Source organism: Mustela putorius, unplaced genomic scaffold, assembly GCF_011764305.1.
Source record: "Mustela putorius furo isolate JIRA1106 unplaced genomic scaffold, ASM1176430v1.1 tig00003987_pilon_pilon_pilon, whole genome shotgun sequence".
NCBI classification, from domain to species: Eukaryota; Metazoa; Chordata; class Mammalia; order Carnivora; family Mustelidae; genus Mustela; species Mustela putorius.
This window is the reverse complement of record NW_025422126.1, coordinates 18,474,444-18,487,629: the sequence shown is the minus strand read 5'-3', so window position 1 is coordinate 18,487,629 and position 13,186 is coordinate 18,474,444. Positions and strand designations below refer to the sequence as shown.

The 13,186-nt window shown below is 34.4% G+C and overlaps 1 protein-coding gene across 3 annotated transcripts in view; it reads left to right on the top strand.

The window, feature by feature from the left end:
- The window catches only part of GRM5 (glutamate metabotropic receptor 5), a 530,405-nt gene that overhangs the window by 102,991 nt on the left and 414,228 nt on the right, over positions 1-13,186 (top strand). The gene's annotated exons all lie outside the window — the stretch shown is intronic.

Genomic DNA, 13,186 nt, shown 5'->3' with positions numbered 1-13,186 from the left:
TTGAGGATTTTCCAGATATCTTTCTGTATTTCATTTCTAGTTAAATTCACTGTGGCACAAGAATACACTTTGTTTCATTTTTCCTTTTATAAAATTTAAAGTTTATTGAATTTCTCAGTATGTACTCTGACTTGGTGAATGTCATATGTGTGCTTGAGAACAGTGTGTTGTATTCTGCTGTTTGGGGCTAGAATACTCTACAGTATGTCAAGTTGGTTCCTAATGTTTTTGAGGTATTCTATAAGCATCCTAATTTTTTGCCTACTTGTTCTTTAAATTAGTGAATAGAATATTAAAGTTTTCAACTACAATTGTAGATTTGTCTATTTCTCTTTTCTGTTCTAATAGTTTCTGATTTACATATTCTGAATCTATGTTGTTCATTGCATATACAAATAAGAATTTTTGTGTCTTCCAAGCAAAATTATGTGATTTCTTATTTCCGATAATATTCCTACTTCTGAGAACTACTTTATCTGGTATTAATAATGCCACCCCCACTTTCTTTTGGTTAGGGTTTCTTTATTACATCTCTTTCCATCTTTTTACCTTTATCATTTATAAGGTTTTATATTTAAAATGAGGTTCTTGTAGATAACATATAGCCATATGTCTTAGACTTTTATGCAATTTGACAATCTTTTGAACAGTATGTTTAATACATTCACACTTAATGCTGTTATTTATATGGTAGGATTAAAATCTATGAACTGCTAGGTATTTTGTATTTGCTCCATCTGAGTTTTGCTTCATTTTTCTTCTTTTTCTGACTACTTTGGTTAACCATGCATTTTAAAAGGAAATTTTCAGTTTGTTTTCTTTCTTTCTTTTTTTTTTAAAAGATTTTATTTATTTATTTGACAGAAAGAGATCACAAGTAGACAGAGAGGCAGGCAGAGAGAGAGAGAGAGAGAGAGAGAGAAGCAGGCTCCCTGCTGAGCAGAGAGCCCGATGCAGGGCTTGATGCAGGGCTCAATCCCAGGACCCTGAGATCATGACCTGAGCCGAAGGCAGCAGCTTAACCCACTGAGCCACCCAGGCGCCCCTTCAGTTTGTTTTCTTAAAGTACTTTTAACATGTTACTCCATTATCTTCCAGCGTGCATAATTTCAGAAGAGATATGTGTAATTCTTAGTATTGTTGCACTGTATACAATTCGACTTCTTTCCTTGGTGACCATGAAGAAATTATCTTTGTCTTCAGTTTACAGCAGCTTGAATATGATGTGCTTAGAGCTGGTATTTATCCTGCTTTTTGTTCTGAGCTTCTTGAATCAGTAATTTGTTGTCCGTCAATAATTTTAGAAAATGATTATGCTTCACTTATCTCTGCATTTGTAGATTGGGAGCCATTGGTTGCCATGTAACAACAGCACTTTGAAGAGGTCAAAAAACTTGTGAACTGGATGTTTGCCCAGCATATTTTTATTGTTAGATTGGGAGTGGTGTGCATTCTAGCTCCCTACTTCCCTGAGAAAAATGTGGCTTTACTATGGTATTAAGTCTGGAAAATCTGGCCTTCTTTTTAATCCTTTATAAATCCTGTCTATCCCACTGTTTCTCAAAATCATGGCAGCTATCTTCGAGTCATTGGAAACAACAGGTTTAAATGGGAAGATAATTTGATTTTTGCTACCGCAGTAGCTCCAGTGTCTGGCTAACATTTTTTAATTAAAAAGGTTTGGTGCCACATCCTTTCTTCCAGCTAAGATGCTTCTTTTGAAGCCTGTTTCTGTTTCAATCTAAGGTTTAAAAAATCAATTAACTTTTCCAAGCTGTAAGGCCACAAACTACCAAATTCTCTATCAGTTTATATTTCAATCTGCATATAGAGAGGGTACTTATTACTTAGCTTATTTGTATAGTCTTCACTCTGAGCAAACTCCGTACTTCCAGTCCAATGTCCTCCATCTCTTCTGAGCCCTTACTAAAATGTTAAGGAAGGACCCGATATATACCAATATTCTGAATATTTCTGTTCATTTCCTCTTGAGCATTGACTCTCTCTTAGGAAGTGGTCTTCTTTTTAAATATTATGACAAGTTTTACAACTATTTACCACAATATACTAAGAGTTGTCAGCTTTCCAGGGTGCATTACCTGGATCTTCACAGCTGACTATGTTTCCTCAAAGACAATGTCATATATTTAATATTCTGCTAAAGAAGCATCCCATTTTAAGGTACCAAATTCTAAATTGTTTCAGTATAGGTTCATATACTATTAAAAATATGAACAATTAACTAAAAGAGTCTTAAACACAGAGAGAGGGTAAAAGCCCAAGCTAGAAAATATTCAAAAGCCTGAAGTCATCAGGGCTCTGAATTTTTCTATCCTGTTATTTATTCTGCCATATCTAGCAGGTTGATTTTATCTTCATGATCCAAGGTGGTTCAATATTATAATGGTATTCCAGCCAAAAGAAAGATAAAAGAGAAAGATATTATGTTAAGTTTAAAACATAATATGCATATTGCATACATTACTCATGTTCATACTCAATCATCAAAACTTGTGGCAATATTTAACTACAAGAGAGGCTGGAAAATGTAAGTTGATTTTAGGTAACTATTTGCCTTGCTACTAATTAGTGGTTTCATTAGTATCACAGAGTGGTGTAATGAATATTAGAGAATGGCTGACAATTTGCTATATGTATCCCATTATTTAATTCAAATTTGCATTTATTTTGCCATTTCTCATTGTCTGAAATAACTGTTTCTCTTGTTTTCTAACTTGCCAACTCATGTTTCTTTTGAAACTGCATTTGTATGTCACCTACTTTGAGATTTTTTTATTGAACCATCTATACAACAAAGATATTTTCTCCTCTGCCACACAGTACTTTTCTAGATTCTTGAACTTCTTTAAACTCAAGGCAGAGACTATGCTTCATTCATTTTGGTTTTCTATGTGTCTAACAAGGATGTGTTACAATGTAATGGCTTGATAACAGTGAATGTATTTTTAATTATTAGGTAAATATGTGAGTTAATGTATAGATGGATTAGGAATGAGTAAGTTGCTAAATGAATGAGTGACTAACTGAATAAATGGAGTGATTTTCTAGGGATCAACATTCAGATGGCTGAGGGAATTAATAAATGAGTTAGGGAATCATTGGATAGGTGAGTAGATTGATGAATGAATGGATTGCTTAGTTTGTACATACATGGTTAAATGAATGGCTGGGTAAGTGAGTGAAGGAATGGATGACATGGTGAGTGGATGGATGGATCAAAAGGTGGATGAATGAGTGGATAAGGGATAAGTGTATGAATAAAAGGGAAGGGAGATGAATTGATGAATCATTAAAGTAATGGACAATGGATGCATAAATGTTTGGTGAATGAATGGTGAGTGTATATATATATACATATATATAATATATTTAAAAATACATATATATTTAAATTGATACTTTTGCCACACTGCATCAGTTTAGGATATAGAAAAATCTAGACTTTTAAAGATTTTATTTATTTATTTGACAGAGAGAGACATAGCAAGAGAGGGAACACAAGCAGGAGGAGTGGGAGAGGGAGAAGTAGGTTTCCTGTTGAGCAGGGGGTGATGTGTGGCTCAATCCCAGGACCCCAAAATCATGACCTGAGCCAGTGGTAGACGCTTAATGACTGAGCCACCCAGGAAGCCCACAAAGTCTAGATTTTTATCACATCATTGCCATTTTTCTCTGATTTTCCCAAATTATTTAAACTCTGTACATCTCAATTTTTTCATCTCTAAAATCAAATCATAATAATATCTTGCAATTTTTTGTAGGGGTAAAATAAGGCATTATATAATGTGACTGGTACCATTCATCCCTCCATAAACCATAATTGTTACTGTAATCACCATCATCATCAAATACTCAGCCAACTCTTATTTCCTGTGCAGCATTTGGCTGATCCCTGGATGTATACAGAAATATGTTCATTTTTGTGGCTCTCTGCCTTCTAGGATCTTCCAGCTACTGTGGGTAGATAGGACATATGTATTAAAGGATAACCACCATTAATAAAAGGGATATTCAGTGCCAAATGACAGATTTATTAGGAACTGAAAAAAAAAGAGAGATCGTGAAAAGTCAAGCAAATCTTGGAATGTTATGTTGGAAATATGGGAGGTAGAAAGAAGGAAGATAAAATTAACAGAGAAAAGATAATAACATCTTGTCTACACTTCTTATTAAATGGCAAATTATCTGAAAAATCTAAAAGTAAAAATGTGTAAGTAGCAAAAAGTCTGTTTTACTGTGAAATAGAAAATGAGGTCTCAGAACACCCAAACGAATGGCCCAAGGACAGACAGTGACTTTGACCCTGGCACAATTGCAAATGGCAGCCCAGTTCTTGGCTGCTGTGTCTCTTTGGATTTGCCAGTATTCTTAAAATAAGCAAAATGTCTCTTAAAAATGATGTAACAGTTCTCTGAGGACAACCTGGCTGAATTATTTTGACTTAAACAAAAAAGCAAATCACGGGGGACAGCTGAGCTGTTTGAACATTGCGCCCGCTTGTTTATCTGCCTGTCTGCTCAGAACAATATTCTGAAACAGTGATTGATTCATTTATGCTGCCCGGTCTCAGGGTTCTCCTTTCACCCCACCTGGCTCTGGTCAAGCCTTCTAGATTGACTTGACTTGATTTATATATTTAGGTTATTCCTGAAGAAATTACCACCCAGAGATCCAGGGGTTCCTGAGCAAGTATAAATCAAAGTTTTAGGGTTAAAATTTAGCAGCTATTTTAAGCTCTGAAGTCTAACACAATCGGGTTCAAATCTAAACTCTGACAACTGTTAGCTGGGTGTCCATTAGTATATATTGTCTAATATCTCTGAGCCTTGTTAGCATCCTTATTAGTATCCTAGAATTCCAGTATCTGTTGACTCATTTACTGTGATGAGTCTAGGATTTGTGTTTTTGTTCTGTGCAACAAATAGAAATAATAGGTGACTTTACCAGAATCACTTGAGGCTTATTATTTATACTAACCACGGTCCTATAGGTTCATTTGGTTTCAGATCTATCCTCTAATTCTGTTGAACCCTTTACTCTTGTTTTTGTCCTGTGCTATCAAATACAACATTTGACATTATTGGGCCATCAATAGTAATGAAGAATGCAGGATAAATCAACAAAAACATCTTCATCTTTCATATTTTCCTGCATGTATGAGAACTTCCTGCGTGTATGAGATTTTGCCAAATCTCTCTGCTTCCACATTTGCTCTGCTACTTCTATTCTCACCACACAGTGTGATCCTTTTACACTAAAAATTAGTTCTGTTGCATGAAGCATTAGTCAGAAATCAACTTGTTAACAGTGAATCCTCCTTCCTAGAAAACTTTGTTTTCATCTATAAAGAGTGGTTTACAATATCAATCTTAAGAAGTCTATAACTCCCTTTTAATATTTAGTAATATTCTTTTTTTAAATCAAAATTGTATGTATTTGAGATGTACAACATGATATAGACATGATTAATATAATCTGGCTAATTAACATATATCCATACACAGTAACCTCTTTTTTATGATAAGAATACCAGAAATCTATTCCTTTAGCAAAACACAGTTGCAATTATGTAACAATATTCTCAACTCTTGTGAGAATTAAGTAAGCTTATATGAAGTATTTAGAATACTGCCTGACACTTAGTAATTATTTAAAGTGTTAATTATTGGATAATGTCTCTGCCTCGCTTATAACCTTTTAGTAGCTCCCGAACTGATTCTTAGTAACTGCAAATTGATCAATGCATTATCCTGATCCCCATGACTTCTCTGACCTCAAGACTTTACTTTACCCATGCCCTCAGTTTGTTCTAGGCAAATGGATTACTTGTTCTTCCTCAAAAACTCCAAGTACAAGTCATCCTCAGGTCCTTTGGACATGAAGTTCCCTCTTCGTACAGTGTGCTTTCTCCCAGTAGTCTGCATTGTGGGTCTTGCTCCCCCACCTCATCCAGATGTGTACTCAACCATCATCTTAATCAGTGAAACTTTTGTTGAACTCCATATTTTTTTATTAAGTTTTCATTTTAATTCCAATATAGTTAACATACAGTGTAAAATTAGTCTCAGGTATACAACTTAGTTATTCTACATTTCCAAACACCATCCTGTGCTCATCACAACAAGTGCCCTCCTTAATCCCCATCACTGTTTCACCCATCCTCCTCCCCTCCTCCCCTTTGGTAACCATCAGTCTGTTCTAATAAAGAATCTGTTTTTGGGTTTTTTTTTTTTTACCCCTTTGTTTGGTTTCTTGAATTCCACATGTAAGTGAAATCATTGACTGACTTATTTTGCTTAGCATTTTACTCTCTAGCCCCATCCATACTGTTGCAAATGGTAAGATTTCATTCTTTCTTATGGCAGAATAATATTTCATAAAATAATGAAATACTATATATACATACCACATCTTCATTAACATCTATCCATGGGCATTTCCATAATTTGGTTATTATAGATAACGCTACTATAAACATAGGGGTGCATGTGTCTCTTTGAATTAGTGTTTTTGTGTTTTGAGTATTGTAAATTTAGTTGAAAATTTCTTCCTTATGGAAAATAAGAGATGAAAATTTTTCCAAGTTTTAACTGTATATTTTTATCCAGTTAAAAAGGCTAGTGACTTTAATGATTTATTCCTCCCTATCTCATCTAAGCATAAATTTAGTAGTATGATTAATACCAAAGCACTGACATCACATTTCCTTCTTCTTGGCTGGGCAGTGGTTCTAACTCAGAGTTCTCTGGCTCTGGCTGACTCAACCAAGGTCAATAACTCAGCAGTCTCCCAAATCAGAGATGAAACAGTGTGTGTTTGTGTTAATGTTTGTGTGTGTACATGTGCAGGTATGGGGGGAGTGTGGTCTTTTGGTGTGTTCCCAAAATAGAACATCTCAAAACTTTAAAAGAACTATAGTTTTGAGATAAACAGTTTATCAGTTCAGACCTGTAAAACTTTGTATACTCTAAGATTTCATATTCTAAAAATAAATTTTGATATTTAAATGCATACAAAAATAAAATTATATAAGGGAAGTTAGAGAGGAGAAGGGAGTTGAGGGAAATTGGAAGGGGAGGTGAACCATGAGAGACTATGGACTCTGAAAAACAATCTGAGGGTTTTGAAGGGGCGGGGGAGGGTGGGAGGTTGGGGGAACCAGGTGGTGGGTATTGGAGAGGGCATGGATTGCATGGAGCACTGGGTGTGGTACAAAAGCAATGAATACTGTTACGCTGAAAATAAATTTTAAAAAATTAAAAAATAAAATAAAATTATGAATAACATTTTCTATAAATAACATTCAATAAATATCAAGAAATTATTTCTATAAATAACATATTTCTATGATAACATGTACATTGAAGTTAATTAAAAATTATATAATTTGAATATTAGTAAAATTTTATGAAATTTTATCAGTTTCTCAGACATATCTGTCTCTAATAGTCACTGATACTTTTCTGAATATATTTGTTTTATTATGATATCCCTATTTTTATTTTTTTCTACAAAATTGTTATAAACATGTTCAGACTTGCATTTTGAGTTAATAAGTTTTAATTGTTGGTACCTTCAACTGATCTTTTCTTAAAGAACAACAATTACCAAAATATAGTATAAAAACTTCGAGAGGACTCAAAATCTTTTGCAGCACCCATGAAATCAAAACCACTTTTATATAAGACTAGCCAGTCATTTACCTTTTTTGCTCTCATTCTCTCATGAACGTCTGGTAGAGTTTTCCATAGACTTACTCACATGATATCACAACAGATTGACTGCAGAAGCAAATATGAAAATCCCAACTGCCTCCTATAAGTCAGATACTTTACAAAAATTGAAAAAAATAAAGCACCTCTATTCTCACTAAAAATTTTTCCATAGAAATGTCTACCAATTTCTATCAAAGTATTTATAGTAACATATAATGGGTTTATTATTTTAAGTAAAGTAATTTTTTTTAAATTTCTAATATGCTAAATATCAATATATATCACCCACAAAACAGAAGTCATTCTGGGTACTCAGTAATATACCTAGTAGACATCAAAAAATTCCAAATGAAAGATGTATTCAGTTATATTTTTATATTGAAATGTATAAATATTTAAGCATACATAGTTTTATAGTTATGGTCTCCCCCCCCTTTTTTAAGATTTTATTTATTTGACAGAGAGAGATCACAAGTAGGCAGAGAGGCAGGCAAGCAGAGGGGAAAGCAGGCTCCCTGCTGAGCAGAGGGCCTGATGTGGGCTAGATTCCAGGATTCTGGGATCATGACCTGAGCTGAAGGCAGAGGCTTTAAACCACTGAGCCACCCAGGTGCCCCGGTCTTTTCCCCTTTCTTAAGAATATTTTTTTGAGAAATATTTTTATAAGACAAAACTCATCAAATAAATTGTTTCTATGATTATTTTAATTACCTAAACAATTTAGATGCTGGAAAATTCTGTATCTTCTCAATTTCAATCCTTTGTGTTATAAATTTCCCAAATTAAAAAATAGGAGTCCGTAAAAAAATATTCTTTCCATAGAGGCACCTAGGGTGGCTCAGTTAGTTAGACATCCGACCCTTGATTTCGACTCAGGTCATGTTCTACCAGCGATAATCTCAGGGTTGTGAGATCCAGCTCTGCTTCAGGCTCAGTACTGAGAGTAGAGCCTGCTTAGGATTCTCTCCTTCTCCCTTTGCCCCTCACTCCCCTATGCACACTAATGCACGCATGTGTTTTCTCTTTCCCTCTAAAATTAAATCGTTAAATTAAATTAAATTAAATTAAATTCTTTCCATGGTTTGAAATAGTACAAAACATAATTATAGAATATAAGAATTAGAACACTATGCATAGTTTGAGCTTTCCTTCTAATCTGTTCTTTTTGCTTTAGTAGCATAAATTTAAATACTTTTTTTGATAAGTTTTGTTATAATTATGTGTAATTCTACCAAAATTTTTAAAAGATAATTTTTGGGAACTCTATTAATTGAATAGTTTGATCACAGATTATGAACGGAAATCAAAATCCAACCAAAATGTATACAGCTGATTTACAAAATTCATTCACTATCAAGGAAGAAGATTAAGATTTATGTAAAGTTAGTTCTTCAAAAGCTGACACTTTTAAATTTTGCTTGATGGTAGATAGGACATACTTAAGCATGCTAAAGGTTATTTTTTAAATTATTCAATGTCTGCTCCATTACAAATACTTAAAATTTTAGCTACACTTTCTATGTTTGTGCTTTTGACAACTATAGATTCTACTTGGATTGATATAATGTTAAAGCTTATTTTGATGCTCTTATGAATTATGTTTATAGTGCAACAAATTGCAAATATATTGCTGCTTCTTACTCTTCTTTGTATAGTAAGATGATTGTTTTTTTCATGGTGCTGTGCTCCATCAAAATTTTTACTTTTATTGACATCATAAAAAGGTATTATAGAGGGTACAGATTGCATGGAGCACTGGGTGTGGTGCAAAAACAATGAATACTGTTATGCTGAAATACATACATACAAACAAGTCACTTTATCTTCAGTGCTTATCTTTTAAACTGAATTTGTGGTAGCATTCACAGTACTGCTAGATATTTTACTTTCAGTGGAAAGAACTTCCAAAAGTTTATTCTGTAACCTGGACGAGAAAAATAAAAAGCATCTAATGATTCTGCTATGAATTACATCTTAAACTGTTGCAGTTAATTGAGCTAACACTACCATTTTATTTCCTTTATTCACACAAGACAACTTGAAGTGAAAGTGGGCAAAATTAACACAGAGCACAGTTATTTGATCTTAATGAAAAGTCATGCAACTTCTGAATTGATATATGTGTTGCATTATTGTCTCAGGTGCAGTGTTCTTAAACTAATGACTAATCATTGAAGCAGATGCTGACTTCCTCAGTTTTGTGTCATCAGGTTCATGTCAGTTATATGACTGTCATGTTAGATGGTAAGTGTTTAAAAATTGTTTGTATAAGGAAGTTCATATCATACATTAATTTTTATTAGTGGAACTTTCTGGAAATGGAAACATGTGACTTGTCACAAAACATGTACCTCTCATTTTTTAGATCATTGCTGTTGAAATAGTTCATTTACAAAATAAAATGTTACAATATAATTAAATGCATGCATAGTTGTAGATTTATCCCATTCGCAAATGACCAAACCACTGCAATAAAAGAGTTAATATTACTCCCAACAAGACTGGTTGCTTGACCTCTATTCACTGAACATATTTCATGTGTACCCAGCTTACTCATCTTCTACTTTCCCCCTGATGCTACAGACCAGCTAATACACCAAATACCAAGAGCATCAGAGACTTCCTCTATAAAAGGCCTAGACCAGGAGTCACCTATCCCTGGCTACTCATGTCAAAATAAACTCTGTTTTGTCAGCAAAAGTCCTGTATGCTATGCTTGAAAAAAATTATTGTCTGAAAAGTCAACAGAAGAGAAACTATTGTCTTTCATATTTAATCATCTGTTAAGGTGAAAACATTGTTAACTACACATCTATTTCATGCTTTACCAGATGAGATCATGGACAAAGGTAGAAGTAACAAAGGTACATCTATCAAAACCATCTCTACTTTTTTAATGCAGGGTTTTTTTCCAAACAAGAAAGATAGTTTGTTCTTTCTTATGCAGGTAAGAAAGGTACCTGTTCAAAGGTGGGTAGGTGACTCAAAGCAAGGAGCAGCTGTGCTCTATGGAATTACTGCTGGATGCAGTTTGCATCTCCTGCTGCCCTATTGTCTCTTAGGGTGTTGCCTTCACCTATGGTTGAAGCTGGCTAAAGGTCACCATCCGCATTTGAGCCTGAAGGAGAGGAAAAGGAAGACAGTGCAGGAAAAGGAGACAGTGCCAAAGCTTTACACATCATTTCTGCTTAGATTCCATTTGAAAGAATATATAGTCTTGGCTACCTTTAGATGTGAATAAGATTGAGAAATAGAGGCTGGGAGTTGTGGGGAAACAACCAGACTCTTCAATACCAAAACTTATCAATGACATGAACTATACTATCAAAAGGAAGAAGAGTCCTCACCAGCCCAGCCTCAGAAACAAATCGCATTAAATATTTTACATTATGCATAAATATGTCCAAGGGCCCCTACAATATTTTTCTTGAGGTTTAATGCTGTCATTAAAAATGATACAGTAGCATTTCTTTTGGAGTTTTCACTTTTTAGCAAACCAAGGACACCAGAACCACAAGGATAAACAAAGACAATTTGGGGAAAAACTGGGATACATGTTCCCTCTGGCTATTAAAGATGATAGTGGAAAAGAAACATATTTATTTAGCTCCTAATACATAGCTGTACTAGGCCAGTTACTTTAAATTCACAGTTTACTTTGTTTTCTCAACAACCCAGGCATGTCCGTATTATTATCCTCAATTTATATATGAATAAACTGAAAGGATAGATGACCTTCAAAAGGGATTGAAATATATTTATTATTGGTAATGGCAACTCAAGTATTTGTACGTCCATTTTTATTATAGCAAATGGGCAAAAAATAACTCACTGAGCAATGTACCTTCTTCTGCTGTGATATTATGGTGATATCTCAACCCCTGTTACCAATCATGACATCATATAAATTTCTTTATTTACTGAAGTACTGTTTTCTTTATTTACTGAAGTACAATTCACTAATACAATACTGTATTAGTTTCAGGTGTACAATACAGTGATTCAGTAGTTCTATACATTATTCAGTGCTCATCAAGGTAAGGGTACTCTTAACCTTCTTCCCCTGTTTCACCCATCCCCCACCCACCTCCTCTCTGGAGACTACCAGTTTGTTCTCTGTATTTTAGAGTCTTTTTGTTTGTCTCTTTTTAGTTTGTTCATTTTTTTTTTCTTAAATTCTAATATGAGTGAAATCATACTTGTCTGTCTCTCCTTGACTTACTTCACTTGGCATTATACCCAAGGAACCATCCGTATTGTTGCAAATGATAAAAGCTCATTTTTTATGGCTGAATAATATTCCTCTGTGTGCGTGCATGCATGCGTGTGTGTGTGTGTGTGTGTGTGTATTACATCTTCTTTATTTATCTGATCCAGTAATTCCACTACTGGATATTTACCTAAAGAAAATGAAAACACTAATTTGAAAAGATATGTGCACCCTTCTGTTCATTGCAACATTATTGACAGTAGCCAAGATATGGGACCAATCAGGACTTCATTTTGATTCTTCCTCATCCCTCCCTCATCTCCAGCCATGACTTTCATAACTAATTCAAAGTCATATCATCCATGGTGTGGGGTAGTTGAAGTAACTTCCCAACTTGTTTTCTCACTGAAAACTTCAGCTCCTTAAAGTATATGTTTTTTAGGCTATAGCCATAATGATCTTTGTAAAATGGAAATCCACTCAAAGCCTTCCTCTTCTGAATGTTTCTTGAATCTCTTTGCCATGATCTCTAGGTTCTTCTCCAGATGCCTTATGGTCGAGCCATCCTGTGGTGCTTATAGATCTCTGAATATATTTCTCTGAGGATGTGTCTTTAAAATAGCCATCCTTTTCTAATAACGTCTTTAGGAAAATCCTTACTTATAGTTCAGGTCTTGCTTTCACCACTCCTCCCTCTGGGAAACCTTCCCCAGCTCACTCTGACAGCATGAGATCCTTGTTCTTTCACATGTGCACAGCAGACTCTGCATTCTTTGATCATAGCACTCTTCATGTTGAATTGCTGTTAGTATTACTACTGATTACAAAGCACTCAATACATGCCAAACATTGAACGACGTACTGTACATCTTTATGCACATTGTGTCATTTAATTCTCAGAATAACCTGGTGAGTCATGTCCTTTTAGTGTCCCCCATTCTACAGATGAAGAGGCTCAAGAGAAGCAAAGGGGAAAACCCAAAGTTAAATGATCAGTTGCTCACGCCAGAAGATGAATGGAAGTCAAGGTACTTACGGTTGTGCTTTAAGCTATTATGTAATTCTGCCTCTCCTATGGGACTGAGTACTTGAGAACAGGGACAATGTAATACTTATAATCAGTTTCCAGCTTAGCAGAATGTCTAGCATATGTGTTCTTAATGAGTATTTGTTGAATAAATGAATAAAATGCTTATCAAGTTATGGTAAAATATGTTTTATAGAATAATAACTGAGCAAG